Here is a 5,980-nt window from a genome sequence, read left to right on the forward strand (position 1 = left end):
AGAAAGAACTCTTTGATTCACCTGGATCCTATTTTTGCATTGGTGATATTCATATGATTAAAGGTTTTTGAGAGAGAATCATTTACTGTAAGCAAGTAGAGACTTGACTGTCATTTTTATTCTATAGAAGGAGTCTGTGGACACATAAATCCACCTTCAATTAATTCATGGAGGCAATATGCAACATGTGGGAGTGAGTCACCATTCATTCAGAATGTTTCTTCCATGTTTTCTTTTCTCTTAAAATGTCCTAGTACATTTTAAGAGAAATTCTATACCTTTTTTCATTATTCAATTTGCTTCTAACATTTTCACACTGAATCATATGTGGTCAAAGTTTATAGGAAAGAGTTATATCCATTCAATACAAATGTTCAAAGTAAAGGAAAACAGTGAAGCATTGATTTACTATTAAATATAATCCAAAGCCTCAATTTTTAAAAATAATAAAATAAAATAGTTTTTCTTACCTGCAATTCACTGTCAGTTCTTGTGAAATAACATATGACTGTAGGATATATAACTTTCAGACATCTATTGGAAATACATATATAATATATGTATGTGCATATATGTTTATATATTATTCTGTTTAAAAAGATTTTTTGAATGTCACAATTAAGTCCATACAACTGGCTTCAAGCTTGAAATGCATTACAGCTACTATACTGATGTTATATAACACATATACATACAATGTTTGAATACTTGGTATGTAAAAACCTCAACAAAATGATACATTGGCACACTGAAAGGACAATCACTGAAATATACATTCTGCTTCTTTTCTGTATGGATATAAGTATAAAGCCTCTTACTTGTATAGAAATTCAACCTATGATGACATTTAAACTATTTCACTTTTAATTATTTTGAACAGTATCTAAATGCTGTTCTAGATTTCCAAATGTTTACAAAATTCAAGATGAAATATATTAAATTTATTGATGGTGTTTTTACCCATTTGATCCTATTGGGCTAAATATCTACACAGGTTTCTCTGAAAGAGCAAAAATAATGGAAAAAGGTGGCACATTTTGAATTACTCCGTCTATTGCACTCTATTTTGCAAACACACCCTATACAACAGCAAAAACCTCTAGAAAGAAGTTTCGTAAGAACACCTGTTCTGAAGAGACCAGGATACCAATGCTGTATGCCTACATTCCCTGTGATAGTATCGATTTTTTCTTCTATACTGGTGTGCTTATCTTCTACATTACACTCTGAGCTCTTTGAGACCAAGAATCACACCTTAGGCATTTTGATCTTCCCAGCAATGGAGCCAGACTATAAATAGTTACTGAATGAGTAAATGGTAATAAATGCATAGCACTTATTATAATCTACTCTGTATGATTAGCAGTTATATACATGTCTAATGACCACTTCCTCTATCCACTGAATAATAAAATGATCAAGAAATGCAGGTCTGTTTAATATCTATAAATATTTGGATATCTTTTCCTCTGGCACACTACTTAGATGTGTAATAAATATTAAAATTTAATGAGAGATGTGCAAAGTTTAGTAGTAATAGTACAAATCACAAAATTTCCTATCATTGTTTAAATGGGTTTTTTTTTAGCAGTAATAGTTATTTCCTTTTCTGCATTTTCTTCTGAGTTACACTGGAGAAATTTTGCCCTCCATAAGAATAAGACTTTTGATACACAAGGCTCTAGTTTCCAAGATGAGCTTCTTTCTGAAGATAATATTTCTTGCCCTGTCTTTGGGTGATGGATTTGAGAGGCCTTACAGAAACAATGGATACTGCTCTATCCTGAAACCTCAGGAATATTCCCCAAAGAGACTACAAGTCCACTGGTATTAGTAGAGATTTAAGTCTAATATAAGGTCTTTCTTAGTACTTACCTTTAATTATCCTGTTGAGAAATTTTCTTTTAATAATACACCTTAGAACTGAACTATCTTGACATCTACCACCAGTAGAATACTTATATAATAGAGTTCAAATTTTAAACAATTTTATACAGTTCACTGTGATATTTAGAAAATGTTTTAAAATAGAGTAACATGACTACTATGAAATTTCACAGGCAAAGCTGCAATGTCATACTGACCTTTGAAACTTAGGAAGCTTATTTGTACAAGAACATTATTACCATCATAAAGTTAAAATAGCAACCATTAAATTATTTGAGAATTCATACTTGATTACCAATATGTAATTCCTAAGAATAATAAAGACATTATATATTCAGACACCAATCTGATATTGTTAGCTATAGTTTAAAATCAAAGAAAGCATTTTATTTCGAGTTCAAAACTCACAAAGCCTTGTGAACAGGTCAAGGAGACTCTAATACACTACATCTGCTCCTGTGGTTGCTTCACTTGTTTAGATAAAATGTCATTCAAATAGTGTTTTCCCTATTCCCACATGAGTTCTCAGACTATTCAGAAAACTCATGGGGAGAAAGATTACTTATTCATGAAAGCAGGGTTTCTTTGGTCATCCTAGATTTGATTGGCATTAGCACCAACTATGTCTGACTCCAAAGATTTAAATATTCATTACAGCATAATCATAGCATTTAAATATCTAAGCATTAGAAGTTTCAAAGTAATTCTCATTTTGGAATAAATGGAGCCTATTTTACATAGATGACCTAACATAATGACAAAGTATTACATTCCTGATAACTTTAGTATTTGGCAGACTGAAATATGGAATATTCAGAATTCTGTTAAAATACCCTACCAAAGTTTGCTTATTATTAACCAATTTTATCCAAGAACTGACCAAAAAATGGCTCCTTATCATACCTGTATGCACATGCCTCCCTTTGAATGAATCGTCTCCCTATAATATACACAAAAATTAAAAATTTACAACTCAATCACTGTATGTAAAATCAATCATTCTAGGATAATATTTTCAGTAACTTTCTCCCCTCTCCAAAGAACTGCAGTGTAGATATGCATGTGGGATTGAAGCTGCACAGAAACAACTATTTACATGAACTGAACTTGCTGAAATCCATACCTAGCAGAGAAAACACACTCAACTAAGATACTGTAATATAAAATATCACTTTTTCTAGTTTATAATCTATTACTTTGGATAAATAATCTTGTACAGAATGCAGGACATCTTTTTACAATGAACCTAACCTGAAGTTTAAATTTTAAAGAGAAAATTCCAATTGAGCTCACTATTAAAAACCAGCAATAAAACAACTCAAGAAAATGTTGACTTTTTATATCCATTTAGCTTATGGAAGAAATATATTTTTAAAAACAGATTTCTTAAGCTATAATTGCCATATAAATATAAAGGCTGTTCATATTGAATGAGTAGAATTTGATATGCTTCCATCTAGTCAAGGCTATGGTTTTTCCAGTGGTCATGTATGGATTTGAGAATTGGACTATAAAGAAAGCTGAGCACCAAAGAATTGATGCTTTTGAACTGTGGTGTTGAAGAAGACTCTTGAGAGTCCCTTGGACTGCAAGGAGATCCAACCAGTCCATCCTAAAGGAAATCAGTCCTGAGTGTTCATTGGAAGGACTGATGTTGAAGCTAAAACTCCGATACTTTGGCCACCTGATGCGAAGAGCTGACCCATTTGAAAAGACTCTGATGCTGGGAAAGATTGAAGGTGGAGGAGAAAGGGACAACAGAGGATGAGATGGTTGGATGGCATTACCGACTTAGTGGGCATGAGTTTGAGTAAACTCTGGGAGTTGGTGATGGACAGGAAGGCCTGGCATGCTGCAGTCCATGGGGTCGCAAAGAGTCGGACACGACTGAATGACTGAACTGAACTGAAGCCTATGTATACATCCAGGAAATCATCAGCATAATAAAAATAATGAACATATATATCACATCCAGAAGTTTCCTCAAGCTCCTTAGTAATCTCTCTCTTTCCATCCTATCTCCACTGTCTTTATATAACCACTCATCTGCAGTTATTCACTATAAATTTGTTTGCATTTTCAAAAATGTCACAGAAATGGAATCATACCACCTGTATTCTTTTTCTGTATGGCTTCTTTCACTCAGCATGATCATTCTGAGGTTTACTCATGTATTTAAATGTGTCTATAGTTCTTTTCTTTCTATTACTGACTTGGATTCCACATATGGAATAACCACCATTTGAAAAATTCAACTCACCTGTTCATTAACATCAGGTCTGTTTCCAGTGTTTCGCTATTACAAAATAAAGCTGCTTTGTTCATTCATGGACAACACTGCATGGACATATGCTTTCATTTCTCATGAGTAAACACCCAGGAGTAGAAAGGTTAGGTTATATAAGAAATGTATTTTTAACTTTTTCAAAGCTTACACTATTATCTAACATGGCCATACTATTTAACATCCCTGTGTCAGTTGGTTCCTATAGGCTCTGTGTTCATGTATTCTTAATAGCACAAAGGCTATACATACATTTTTCACGTATTGCTGAACCCTGGAGAATTTTGAGCATTACTTTACCAGCGTGTTGGCTTAAAGCTCAACATTCAGAAAACAAAGATCATGGCATCTGGTCCCATCACTTCATGGGAAATAGATGGGGAAACAGTGGAAACAGTGTCAGACTTTATTTTGGGGGCTCCAAAATGACTGCAGATGGTGACTGCAGCCACGAAATTAAAAGACACTTTTTGGAAGAAAAGTTATGACCAACCTAGATAGCATATTGAAAAGCAGAGACATTACTTTGTCAACAAAGGTCCATCTAGTCAAGGCTGTTTTTTCCATTGGTCATGTATGGATGTGAGAGTTGGACTGTGAAGAAAGCTGAGTGCCAAAGAATTGATGCTTTCAAACTGTGGTGTTGGAGAAGACTCTTGAGAGTCTCTTGGACTGTAAGGAGATCCAACAGGTCCCTTGGTCTAAAGGAGATCAGCCCTGGGATTTCTTTGGAAGGAATGATGCTAAAGCTGAAACTCGAGTACTTTGGCCACCTCATGTGAAGACTTGACTCACTGGAAAAGACTCTGATGCTGGGAGGGATTGGGGGCAGGAGAAGGGGATGACAGAGGATGAGATGGCTGGATGGCATCACTGACTCAATGAACTTGAGTCTGAGTGAACTCCTGGAGTTGGTGATGGACATGGAGGTCTGGTGTGCTGCAATCCATGGGGTCGCAAAGAGTCGGACACGACTGAGTGACTAAACTGAACTGATACATACATTTACTGGACAGGAGCATCCCTTCTAATATTTAATGTGTACCATATATGATTAAATCCATTTATTGGCACTGACACGTAAGTTGACTATTCTAAATAATTATAAAATTGGATTTTTTCTCCCTTCTCACAAGTAAGAGATTGTGGTGAAGTACATAAGTAAGAACAGCTAACATTTATTCTGCTTATCATGTTCATGTCTCAAAGTGGTTAATATATATCATATACATACCTATAATAACCCTATGAGGAAAGGTACTAAAATTGAATCCATCTTACGGATGAGAAAACTGAAGAGATAAATAAGTTGCCCATGATCACAAAATCAAGTGGCAGAGTCAGGCTTTGAGCCTGGCTGCCTGAGCCCAGAGATGCAGCTGTTCATCACAGTGTGACACTGCTTCCCCACATCTATATGTTACTAAACAATTTTAATTTATACTCAAAGCTATCAATGACCGCTCAGATGACTACATGACTTTGGTCAATTTGCAAAGTGCTAAATTGATACTGTCCAGCCTTATTATTCATTTTGGGGGGAAAGAGTTCACTGATCTTCATACCTGACCAATAGCCAAAACTGTTGTCTCTAAAAATGCATTTCTGAACAGACACTTAGCTTTTATTAATAATTATATTTCTTCAGTTAGTACTTACACAATTTACATGTTTGTCCTACTAGAAATATTGCCAGTGTTAAAGAGTGTACAGTTCAAACATGCTGATATTTACCTAAAAGTATTCTACAGGTAGACTGTAATTCTTCAGTAAAGCTCATACCCATTCCCACACATAAATTCCAAACTT

This window comes from Budorcas taxicolor, chromosome X (genome assembly GCF_023091745.1).
Source record: "Budorcas taxicolor isolate Tak-1 chromosome X, Takin1.1, whole genome shotgun sequence".
NCBI classification, from domain to species: domain Eukaryota; kingdom Metazoa; phylum Chordata; class Mammalia; order Artiodactyla; family Bovidae; genus Budorcas; species Budorcas taxicolor.